The sequence below is a fragment of the Lissotriton helveticus genome, chromosome 5_1 (assembly GCF_964261635.1).
Source record: "Lissotriton helveticus chromosome 5_1, aLisHel1.1, whole genome shotgun sequence".
Taxonomy (NCBI): domain Eukaryota; kingdom Metazoa; phylum Chordata; class Amphibia; order Caudata; family Salamandridae; genus Lissotriton; species Lissotriton helveticus.
This window is the reverse complement of record NC_136065.1, coordinates 1,120,669,828-1,120,682,667: the sequence shown is the minus strand read 5'-3', so window position 1 is coordinate 1,120,682,667 and position 12,840 is coordinate 1,120,669,828.

The window sequence follows — 12,840 nt, the reverse complement described above, 5'->3', positions numbered from 1 at the left end:
AAATGTTGCTAACCACTTCCTCTACCACTCCTGCGTCTATCAGTGACTGGATAATCTTTACCAATGCCTTCTCGCCCTCGAGCGATATCCGATATTGTGGAAGTTTTGGGAGTGTTGCGTCTGGTCGGACAGTAATGTGCACTGGGTCAATCAACATACGCCCTACGTCCGAATCCGCTTTTGCCCACAGATACGGAGGCAGAGTGTCAAGCAGGGATGTGTCAGCGTCGGTGATGGAAAACATGTGTTGGGGAGAGCAATGTCTAAGCAGAACGGGGTTGTCGTAAAGAAACACTCGAACTCCATCTTGAGAACATCTGATCGTCGCTCGGAAGTGTTTCAGTAGGTCAAGTCCCATAATGGCGTCAGGGCTATTGGAGGAGAGCAAAAACGTGGTGTCAGTGGTGTTGTTTTCTACGTCAAAGAGAATCGGGGCAGACAAAGGGTTAGTGGAGGGCGTTCCATCGAAACCTGTCGATGTTATGAGTGAGCCAGACAAGGGTGCCCTTGGAATCAGTCGTTTAGATAACGCACTACGTGTTGCGCCAGTGTCTACCAGAAATGGAGACTTGGTACCCAGGACCTTAGCAGTGACGTAAGGGCCCTGCTGGTCAACATAGAGCTCGACTGGATCCCTCCCTTGCCCTTGGCTGTCCTATGCGAAGTTGTGGGTGTCCTCATAGTCGGATTGCTGATATTGGTTCTGCCTGGGTCGATCAAACGTATTTGGTCTGCCTGATCTGTCGTTAGTCGTGTCATTTGGGGGCCCTCGCTGTTGTCCCTTATTTCTCAGTCCATTTGCTATGTCCCTGGGGTCTCTGTTTTTGATTATTTCCAGAAGAACTGGGCACTGGGATTTCCAATGGCCAGTTCCTTTGCAGAAAGCACACTGGTTCTCTCTAAGGTCTGTACGTCCACTGTAGGAAGTCAGAGTGCGGTCCTGGGGAAATGTAGTCTTAGGGACGTTCGTCTGGTAGTTTCCCCGGTATTGGTCTCGTCCTATAGTCACCCCTTGCAGTTTGGCAATCATCACCCTCTCTTTCAGGTCCTTCTTCTTTTTCTCTGTTGCCCTATCGTTTTCATTTTTCTGATGTTCATAATATTGGGCCATTTGGAGAATAGCTGTAGGTTTGGAGGCTGCCCAACTACTCTCGCTGGCCTGTAGTTTCTGGGAGATCTCCGATGACAGGCCCTTAACATAATTCTGGACAAACAGATGGTGTCCGGTCGCAGTGGTCATGTCCTGGCCGCTGTAATCGGAGAACACCGTTTCAAACCGGGAGAAGTATTCCGATACATCCTCTTGGGGTTTCTGGCGACAGGCCGTTACTATCGACCAGTCCACTTTTTTTTCTGGAATCAGGGTTTTTAATTTCTCTACGATTTTATCTGGAAGGTCTAGAATGGATTTCAAAGGCTTTTGTCCTGGTCCCCGTTGTTTATCCAGGTCATCGAGTTGTGACCAGGTATGTCCAAACAGCTCAAGGTGGTCGACTTTCCGGATTTGCTTCCACACATCAGCTGGTAGACATAACCCGAAGAACAAGTCGATGTCAGCCAGGGTCATAATCGTTGAACCCAGGGCTGTACCCAATTCAGTATAAAAGGCAGTGGGGTTTTTACGCAGGTCAGGCAGAGATTTCCGAAATGTCAGAATCTCTTGCCGGTCCCATGGCTGGTAGACCCAGTTGTACACTACCCTTCCCTTTGCATCTTGGTTGTTTGCATCATCGTGAGTCCCTGTACCTCGGGGAGGAACCCAGTAAGGGGCAGCTTCTCGTATCGGCATCATGGTGTTAGATTGCTCGGTTGGTGGCTCGGTCACTACGGAGGTCGTGGGTTTAGTTCCCGACTCTCGTTCAGTGAGGTGGCGGAAAACCTCAAGCGTACGCGTAAGGAGGTCCGTCACATCACACTCGCCCTCATCCCCGATATCGACCTTCCGATACAGAGTCGTAAGGCTCTCGGGACCTTTGTCTCGATATCGGTCCTCGTATGTGTTCAAGACATGGTAACACAGTCGTACGGTAAAATGTCGTCTGTGACTCCCTGTATACGATTTAAACATATCCGTGATGTACTCTTCACCTTCCTTCCTTTCTACCAGTGTCCTTGCTATCCTGTCGATCCCTGTTCGCTCATCTTTGCTTAGTCTGTTTGTTCTTGCAGAACCAGCCCTTCGGGTCTCGGGGTCGTCTAACGTTGTTGTCGATGTAGTATTTAATGCAAGGGGTTCGGCCGGTACAGAGGCCATGGGGGCCGAAGCTGTGGCGGTACCCTCGTTCGTACCTGGGGGTGGTGGGTGCTGTGTCAAGGGTTGGGAAGGGGCATATGGAGGGGGCATGTAGGTGATCGGAGGACCCAACAGCAGATCATCGTTGGCTCGTTGTTTCGAGGGTAAATCAGGGTAGAGTGTGGAGGGCGTTCTAACTGGACACTGGTTTGATGTTTCCCTTTCTAGTTCCTGTTTAGCTTTTTCTCTTTCCTTTATCTCTCCCTCTAGTTTCTGAGCAGCTAGGTGGGCTGCTTTTCGCAGCTCTTTTCCCAACCTACTCTCAGTTTTCTTTTTACGTTGTTCAGTTTCTTTGCGCCACATGCCGAAACTATCAAGCATAGTAGGTGTTGTCTTGTTTTTACCAAGGGCTGTTTCTAGCGCTTTTATTTTATCATCATTGAAAGATCCTATCAGTGGCCACTGACTTTCTCGATCCTTTTTCGTATATTTATGCCATAGTTTGCTATAGGCTATAGCGATCAATCCATGCTTCATGAACATGTCCTTATTAGGGGTGCCTTTCAGTGGAGCCGGATGGTTCACCTCTAATAAGCGGTCCGGGCTAAACAGGCTACTAATCAGTGGGGAGAAGACAGACATGACGGCTCGCAACGAGGGACAAAAAGTCAGCACTGCCTATCTTATCACTGTGTGCAAAGACTAGACAGAATATTTCTATTCTACGTTGTTTGCAGGCAGTGAATACCTCATGAATCAATAACAAATGACCAATAAATATTCAATGGGGAGAATAAGTAGGCCCGCAAAGGTCTGCGGTACCTACCCCTTTCACTATCTGCAAAAAGGGTGGTCTCTTTCCTGTTTGCAGACAGAGAATCTCCAGAAAACAATAGTTTTGCGAACAACAGTTCAGTTTCAAGTAATTATTCAGTGGGGGAGAAAAAAATAGGCACGACGGCTGCCTTACCTATCCTCCACTGCTTGCAAAGAGAGAGCCTGTTGTTTCTCCGTTTGCAGACAGTGAATCTCCAAATAAATAAAAAGAGCAATACTAGTATTTCCTAAACAATCAAGCAATTATTTCGCAACTCGTCGTGTTTACACGACCTTACCCGGACCGCATGGACAGTTTCTTGTCTTCCGAATCCAGCGCCCGATCGTCCTCTTTTCTCCGTTATCTTCGCGGCACTCCTGATGGTTCCCAGTCAGGACCGTAGATCACTCGAGAGAGGTCTGTTCGGAACCAGTGAAGTTCGGATGATCGGCTGTCAGACGAGGGTCTATCGGACAGGCGCGCTCCCGATCGTTGCAGTCGTTCACTCTGTCGTCAGGACCTCTCCCACTGGATCCACGAGTCGCTGATGGGCCCCACGCTTGGGACGCCAATTGTAAAAGGGTGACGCTACCAACCAGAATGTAAGATCCTTAAGTATTGCCCGGCGGTGTCGCCTCTCGAACCCACAAGATATTAACAAATGAAGAGGCAGGCGCTGGAGACTGGAAGGCAGGAAACGAGGTTTTATTTTCTCCGGAGGAGAAACACATCAGTTGGACAGCAGGTATCGTTCTGAGGTGCTCTACCCGCATCTCTGAGGCCTGGCCTCTTATACACAAGTTTGTCACTTTTTTGCATGTAACACATTCTCGTCAATGCTTTGATGTACGGAAAGACATCCTCGGAATCTCCCCTTCAGGCCCGTTCCCACATATCGTTACAGTTGAAGTCCCCACCCCGGTCACAACAGTGATGATTATCGCGCAGCTGGATATTCCGCCGATTCACGGAATGTGTGGGGTTCGATCGGATCTCGTAGGGTGGGGGCTTTGATCGACCCGAGGGTTCTTTAATGGGAGGACGCTTCCTACTGTACTGGGGGCAATAAACAGCATCCACAGAGTCAGGTGGTGGCCTGGGAACGAGGGAGACAAACGGGCACACAGGAAAAGGGGGTTTGTATCAAAAGACCTGGGACCATGAAAGGAATGAAGGGAGGTGTCGTGCTGGGAACAGGATGGGATTCCGAGGCAGAGCTGCGTTGAAGAGGGGTTTATGACCCGAGGCATGTGAGGGCGAGGGGGTTGTCAGCATGCGGGGGATGCCTGCGAGGCTAGGAGAGGGAGAGAGACGCGCTGGCTATCGGCAAAGGGCAGGGAAGCCATGGTGTTCAAAATGGCGGCTGTTTACGTGCACGAAAAGGGTTCGAGACGAGCAAGAGGGCGCCGATAATGTTGACGGTTTCAGCCTAACTTTCAACATCAAGTTGGCAGAGGTAGGTACCTTTATCCAAATAGCGACCCTTGCTTCTAGTCAGGGTAAGGGGGATACAGTTCTAAAATAACCCCTGCTCACCCCCTTGGTAGCTTGGCACAATCAGACAGGATTATCTCAGAGGCAGTGTGTAAAGCATTTGTGAAAACATACAGTAATACAGTGAAAACATTACAAATGGACGGGAAACATCCTTTACCATGCAACTTTTACCACGCAGTGCCTTTACAACGCAGGTTTTACAACAGAAACCATTACAACGCATTGCACTGGGGGCGCTCTAGGATAGGGAATAGTTTTAATTTACTATCCAACACCTTCCCTACTATCCACGGGGACTGGAGTTGGAATAGTAAATTAAACTATTCACTATCCAGCACCCCCCAAAGCAATGCGTTGTAAAGGCTTGCGTTGTAAAACTTGCATTGTAACAGCATGCGTGGTAAAAGCATGCATTGTAACAACGTACATCCCAAATGGACACCACACCAGTTTAGAAAAACAAGTAATCTTTATCTAAACCAAAACAAGATCAAACAACAAAAATCCACAATACAGTAATAAAAATATTACTTTCAGATGGTAGAAATATTTCAGAGCAAATTGAAGATGCAACACTTTTCACACAAAATACCTTGGATACGTCATGCAAAAAAAATAAGACGGACTGCAGGGAAGCTGATGCATCAGTTCCTTACACTCAGGGAAGGTGATGTGTTGGTTTCTTACTGCGTCCCCCAACGATGTGACAGGCTTGGCACCTCGATGCGATGCGACGATCCAGGATGATGTGTGGATTCCTGCAGCCACACAGCAGGGATGGAGTCGGAATCGGTGCGGTGATATCGGACTTCGGAGATCATTGCATTTGATTCACCGTCCGGCGATTTCTCGAGTCGCGTCAGGCTCTGCGACTGTTTCTTTAGTGAATGCATCGGAAACAGGTACAGATGTGTCACGTTTCTCGGTGTTGCATTGATTTTTCCAGCTCCCAGCGGAAAAAAGCCTCTAGAGGTCCAAAATGACAGCAGGCACCTCTTTGTAGGTCAGAACTTCGAGCAAGGAAGTTCAGGGGAGATGGTGGTGAAGTCTTTGTCTCCCTGAGACTTCAGAACAGGAGGCACGCTCATTTTCAAGCCCTTACAGAGCTTCCTCAAGCAGGGTACACAGCAAACAGCAAAGTCCTTTCTATTTTCCTTGGCAGGTAAGTAGCCACTGCAGGCCAACCCCAGACAGCAAACAACACAGGGGCACTATTTCTCCTCAGCTTCTCCAGCTCTTTTCCTTGGCAAAGGTTCCTCTTGAGTCCCAGAAGTGTTCTAAAGTTCTGGGGTCTGGGCCCAATTCATACTACAAAATCCTTTGTTCTCTGGTGGTAGAGAGGGCCTGTGCTTGGTCAAAATCAGTTCTGTCCTCTCTGGTGCAGTTTCCTGGCATGAGGTGGAGACAGCATTGTGGAAAGCAGACCAGGCCATTCAGCTGAAAGAAAATCTCCTCCCTCTACTCTAAATGCAGCCCAGGTCTATTCAGCCCAACCCTGACTCATCAGACTCTCTGGAGCCACTGCTCCTCCTTAGCCCTTGTCATAAAAAGCCAGACATATAATACACAAACCTAGCAGAGGCCCACTAGATGGCTAAGCAATAAAATACCGACTTTCTATAAGTGGTATTTTCAAACACAGAATGCATAAATCACCCTCACTAAAAGATACATTTTAGCATTCTGAGTTCAGGCATACTAAACTTTATTTTCCTACCTTGTTCCCAGTGGTAGTTATGTTTATGAAAATGTTATAACCAATTCTATCCTATGGGAACAGGTAGCCTTGCAATAGTGAAAAACAAAATTGCAAGTAATTCAATATCAGGACATGCCAGGGCAGGGCATGTCCTACCTGTCACATTCACTGCACCCTGCCCACAGGGATACCTTGGGCCCGACTTAGGGGTGATTAACATGTAAGAAAAGAGAAGGTTAGGGCCTGCCAAGTGGGAACACTTGCCAAGTCGACATGTTATGTTATGTTATGTTAATTATGTTTATTTATGTTTGTATAGCGCATGGATGCCCCAGGAACAGGGCGTCCCAGCGCTTGCAGACATGTCAACCAGCGAGGTGCTGTAGAGTATACAGTGGAGTGAGCAATATTGGCAAGCTGAGCTAGAGAAGCTCGTGCTAAATGGAGGTGAAAAGCCAGGTTTTTATTTTTTTCCAGAAGAGACAGTGGTCTTGCGTGGCGCGTGCCTCAAGGGGGATGGAATTCCAGAGGGCAGGAGGCAGGGATTGGAAGGAACGTCCGCCTGCTCTGCTCTTGCGTACCCTAATGGTGCTAGCGAGGTGGAGGTCCGCAGAGCGAAGGGCACTTGTGGGAACGTAGAAAGAGCAGAGATCCTGTAGTATTTGGGGGGCTTGGCCATGTATGATTTAGTGGTTTAGACAGAGTGTTTTAAACTGGATTCTCTGTTTCACCGGCAGCCAGTGAAGACGGCGAAGGATGTGTGAAGTGTGGCAGCGTTTGGGAAGGGCAAGAAGAGTGCGAGCCGCTGCGTTTTGAGCCCTTTGGAGTCTATTCATGGTCGTCAGGTTGGTAGCAGGCAATAGACCGTTGCAGTAGTCCAGATGGGATAGGACCAAGGACTGGACTATTACTTGTCTGGTGGGCGGCTCAAAGAAGCCCAGAATGGGCTTAAGGGTGCGTAGGTGTCCGAAACAGGTACCAGCCACCTTTTTTGTATGCGACTCAAAGGAGAGGGAGTTGTCCATTAGGACTCCCAGATTCTTAACTTCCTTCTTTGGAATCAGGGGAGGGCCCATCGTCGGGGGCCACCACTGGTCGCCCCATTTCTGTGAGTCCTGACCAATCAGGAGCCCCTCCGTTTTAGAAGAGTTAAGTTGGAGGCAATTCTCCGTCATCCAGCTTGAGATGGCTATGACGTCTTCCTGAAATTTTGCCTGGTCCGATATGGTGTTGTTGGAAAAGGTAAAAATAAGCTGAGTGTCGTACAAGATCAATTTGATCCTGCGTTCTTTTGCTAACTAGGCCAAGGGGCGAACGTACACGTTAAACAGCGTAGGGCTGAGGGCAGAGCCCTGGGGGATGCCACATTTAAGAGGGAATTTGCTGGATGAATAAGGTGGGGCGTGAATCTGAAAGGAGCGATCTGACAGGAATGATGCAAACCATGCCAGAGCCTTGCCCCTGACCCCGATCTCCCCGAGACATTTGAGTAAGATCTTGTTGGAGACCGTGTCGAACGCCGCACTCAGGTCGAGCAGGATCAAAGCCGAGGTGTGTCCAAGGCCCTGTGATGCCCTTAGTTGCTCCGTGACTACCAGGAGAGCGGACTCAATGCTATGATTTGCCTGGAAGCCGTTCTGTCACTCGTCCAGGATCCCATGTGCTTCCAGGTATCTAGTCAGGGTGGAGTTCACATGGGCCTCCATCACCTTGGCCAGGTACGGTAGAAGGGAGATGGGTCTGAAGTTTTTTGGGAGGGAGGGGTCCAGGGTTGGTTTTTTCAGCAGGGGGATGACTTTAGCATGTTTCCATGATCTTGGGACTGTGGAAGACTGGAGGGGTCTGTTAATCAGTTCCCAGCCCTAATGCAGAATGGAGTCCTGGAATTGCCTGAAGGTTTCGGGTGTGACAGGGTCATCGGGTGACCCAGACTTTACCTTTATGGCCAGGAGCTCGAGGTCTTTATTGGTCAGGAGCGGGAGAATTGGGAGGGAGTAGCGGGAGTCCGGCTGGTCAGGAGGGCCGGGGGGTAGGCCGGTTGACGGGGAGGGTCTACTAGTATTCAGCAGCTTATAGAACCCCTCTACTTTATTGATAAAGAAGCAGGCCAGATCTTCACACTGAGAGTTGGAAACTATTGTACTGTTGGTTCCCTCTGTTACTTTAGTCGTGTCTTTAATTAGTGAGAAGATAGTTTTGGATGGGTTGGGGCTGGTTTTAATCATGTTAGTATAGAAAGCAGCTTTCGTATTTTTATGAGTTTATGGTATGCTTTAGTGGCAGTCATATAGGTGTTCTTTGCTAACGGGTCGTAGGATCGCCTTTAGGCACGCTCGAGGATTTTGCAGTGCTTTTTTTTCTGCTGCTAGTGTCTTTGAGTACCATGGGTGTGACTGCTCGCGTATGGGCCGGGACATTTTTTTGGGGATGAGATGGTCGAGAGAGTTGTTGATCCACCCTCTGTAGGCTTTGTCTGCTTCCTCCAAATTGCCTGGCCAGACTGAGTGGGAGGCTTTTAGTCTGGACTCTAGACAGGTAGCGTTTAATTTGTGCCAAGGGCGCCTCCAGAGGGGGAGGGAGGAGATCTGCTGTACGGTGGCTCTTGTACTGATGCAAAAGTGGATAAGGAAATGGTCGGTCCAAATGAGAGGGAGGGGGGCATGGACTTTAATTCCTTCTATATTGGAGAACACTGGGTCTAGCAAGTGCCCTGCTAGGTGTGAGGGATCTTTGACAAGCTGGGTTAGCTAACATGCTTCCAGGTCGTCCAGAAAGTTAGAGATGTCAGGGGAGTCAAGACGCTCTACATGTAGGTTAAGGTCTCCCAATATGCTAAAATTGGCTGTCTGTGGTGCAAGGGTAGGGATGGTCAGAGTTAGGGATTCTTTGAAGTTGTCTGATATTCTGATCTTGAATAGGTTGCATTTACAGTCAGATATAGTAATGGGGGAGAGAGTGCAGGAGTAGGTTGTTTTAGATATCACAGCTAACCCACGTACCCTACCTTTGGGTCTATTCTGAGTGGACATCGAGTAGCCTGATGGAAGGGCCAGGGCTGGGATGGCCGTCGAGTCACTGGTTAACCAGGTCTCAGTTAGAAAGAGTAGGTCCGGCAACCGGTCCATAAGGAGGTCGAATACATCTTTGTGGTGTTTTACCAGAGACCTACAGTTCAGGCTGTATACGTTCAGTTTGGTGGGTTTAGGGGGCTCTGATGGGATCTGGGGAGTCTCCGTGGCCCTGAACCCACATTTGTTGCACCCTGAGTGTCGAGTATCAGGGTGCCTAACCTGGGCCACGCAAGGTGCCCACTTGCGAAGGGCAAGCAGGTCCTCTCGTGAATAGGGGGACATCTGCCCGGTCTGAAAGCAAGGGGTTCTGGCGTCTGGCGGCGGACAGGCGCGGACGGGTGCAGACGAGCTTGCCTTTGGTGCGCCTTCGGCGCGCCAGCAGCGCCCGCTGCACGGGAGTGATGGCCTGTGGGTTAAGAAGCTCCAAGCCCCGCCTCCACCGCAAGTTCAACGCCCACGGGGGGCTGGGCACAGTTCTGTTCACGCCCTCCACGCAATCGGCACAGGCCGTGGTGGAACAGGGCTCTGACCAGGAAGGGTGGAGCAGTACTAAACTGCACACAGGCTCTGCAATGGGAGGCCTGGAGTAACATTTACAGTTGGCTTATGTGGGTGGCACAATCAGTGCTGCAGCCCACTAGCAGCATTTGATTTACAGGCCCTGGGCACACACAGTGCACAGTACTAGGGACTGAATAGTAAATCAAATCAGCCAATCACGGAATCACTAATCCATAACAACTATTTACAAATGGAACACTTGCACTTTGGCACTGAACAGCAGTGGCAAAGTGCCCAAAGCATGTAGACCAGCAAAACGCAGTCCAACACACAGTAAAAACGCAGTAGGCAAAGGCAATAAATGCAGGGGAGACCCACACCAATGGTGCCATGTCTAACATGTGTCCCCTCCAGCTGCAATGTGGAGAGAACTACCCCCTGTTGGACTTGGCCCTTTTGGCAGGTTCACCCCAAAACTTTTTGCGTTCTCCTAGGTTTTTTCTGTAACCTTGTGTTGGTGATTTTAGGCCTCTGAGCACTTTAGCACTGTGGTCCAGTGTAAAGTGTGTGCGCTCTCTTTGTATGTGTGGTGAAACTGGCCTGCCCTCCCATCGGAATGCACGAGGGATATGTGTGTCCATAGTAATTCCTGATAGGAGAGGAGTGCAGGGGCGAGTTTAGTATGTGTGAACTCGTGAGAATAAATGCTGTGCAATGGTGTGCGCAGATTTATGATGACTGGTGGAGAAATGCCTGCCTGATGTGAAATGCATGTCTGGCTTGTGATTGACAGGTGCTGGATGATGTGGGTGGCTCCAGGAGCCAGGATGGGTCTGCCCTGTGGTGAATCGAGAGATCTGCATGCAGATGGGAGGGAAGAGTTGCACCTGGGACCTGAATAGGACTGTGCCTTCCCTCCACAATGCTGGCTCCGCCCCCTGTGGTGCGCTAAGCACTGAGCCCCCACCTGACAAAGGAGAGAGGAGCTGAGCAAGACAAAGTGCTTCAAAGCTCCCCTGAACCAGTTTCATCTGGTTCACCCATGCCCTGTACTTTTAGACAAAGGGATTTAGTAGTATAAATATAGGAGCAGTGACCCCATGTAAATGTTGAGATCTGCAGTTCTGTCCCTGCCAGGGCGTGCTGCTGCTGAGGCCTAGAGGGGGATACCAATAGGGCTTTCCTCATGGGCCCTGCATTGCCCTCTTTATCTTTGAGGACTTTTTGATGCTTCCAGCGCCTCGTGTGCGCTTTCACTCCACTTTCCTCTGACATGGAAAAGTGTGGGCTGTGCAGCACTGTTGTTGCAGCCCCCCTCTTGGAGAGGGAATTCCGGCATGAGGGATTCCCTTGTGATGTCCCTGGAAGCGGGTGCCCACCCCGCATTCTTTTTATGCCTAGCGGGAGCCTACCAAGCCTATTTTTTTATTTACATTGCGGGTGCCCACCCCGCAGTTGCCGCCACATCACTCTGATTTTGCGGAGCTGGAGCCTATCTGGCATTGCTGCAGTGGTGTATTCCATTGCGGGAGCCCACCCCGCATTTCTAAGCTGCTCGCAGGAGCGGGCTACCGATGCCACAAGTGACCCAGAAGTGCGACGGGGACGGGCCTGCTCACGTCTCGGAGCCTCGAGGGCTCCACTTCCACTTTGGTCCAGAGGAGAATGGTCCCGGCAGAGGGGGAAGTGCTTTGGTGTGTCAGCAGGGCTCCCATAGCAGAGGGAGAGCCCTGTGGTGTTTGGAGAAGTCCCGGGTCCCAGGAGGGGGCCCGGGTGAAATAGAGATGCGCCCAGAGATACTGCCCACCGCAATGGACAGAGAGAGAGAGAGAATCCCCGAGGAGCGGGGGCTCTCCAGTGCATGCCATGAGAGGAGACCCGGAGCCGCACAAGTGATCCACGGTTGAGGGCTCAGGTGGAGAGCGGCCCCAGCTGGCAGCAGGCTGCTCCACTGTTGGGGGAGCAGTCTGGGCAGCACGAGAGAGAGCAGGTCACCCCCATGACGGGCACAGTGATTGAGAGAGGGCCCACAGGGGCCCATGCCCTCCAGTTCCTTTGTAGGGGCATGTTGTGCCTCAAGAGCCAGCACGCTCCAACACTTGGGGGCCAATTCTTTTGGGGCATATTTCTTTGAGAGAGCCCCAGAGCAGGGCTTATGCCAGTTTTCCCACTGCCCTGCGTGATAGAGGGTAGCGTCCCCGGCTGGTGTAGATTGATTTAGGAGTCCCTGAGAGGGACATAAGCGACACAGTGGTGCCAGGCCTCATTTGGAAATTCACAGCTGCCCAGCAAGTAGTGGGCAGCTGCAACATTTAGGTTATTCTTTGGGGGACATGTCTGAGTCAGGAGTGAGATGCACTCCTTTACCCCTGACATTCACAGCTGCGCAGCACTTAGTGCTAGAGGCATCGTTTAGGCTTGCACAGATTGAGCGCCCTTGACTTTTGCTGCTTTGGCAGCACACCCTCACTCTTGGGACATAGGGAATTTGAGCCCCTCTTTGAGATGGCCAGTTGGCCAAGGGGACTATTAGGCTTGTAGGGCACCAGGCCCTAATGTGATTGTGGTGCTAGGAAATGTAATGCATGTAGTATGATTTACGCACCCTGTGTTATACCTCTAAATGTGTGTTTTATAATTCTGAGGTTGGTTTGCATTTTATGGTTTATGCTACTGAGATTATGTTCTCTGTGATTTATACCCCTAATATGAGTTGCGCCTAGGAGGTTAGGGTCTAATGTGTTTAGACTTGTGAGAGGATTGTATAATGTATTTATGCTGACGCAGAATGTAACTTGTGCCTGATATGATACTGTGCATAATGTAGTTTACGTTACAGGCTGATGCTAAGTACAGTGATTACCAGTGGTAACTGGTTGTACGTTTATGATCTGTTTTACTTTTACTAAGTTCACTTTGTGATGGTTCTGACAGTGGTCCATGTGGCCCTGTCATGTGTATATAATCCCTTGTAGATATGACCTAGTGCCAGGTGGCACCATGTATAGTATGTGTTTACTAT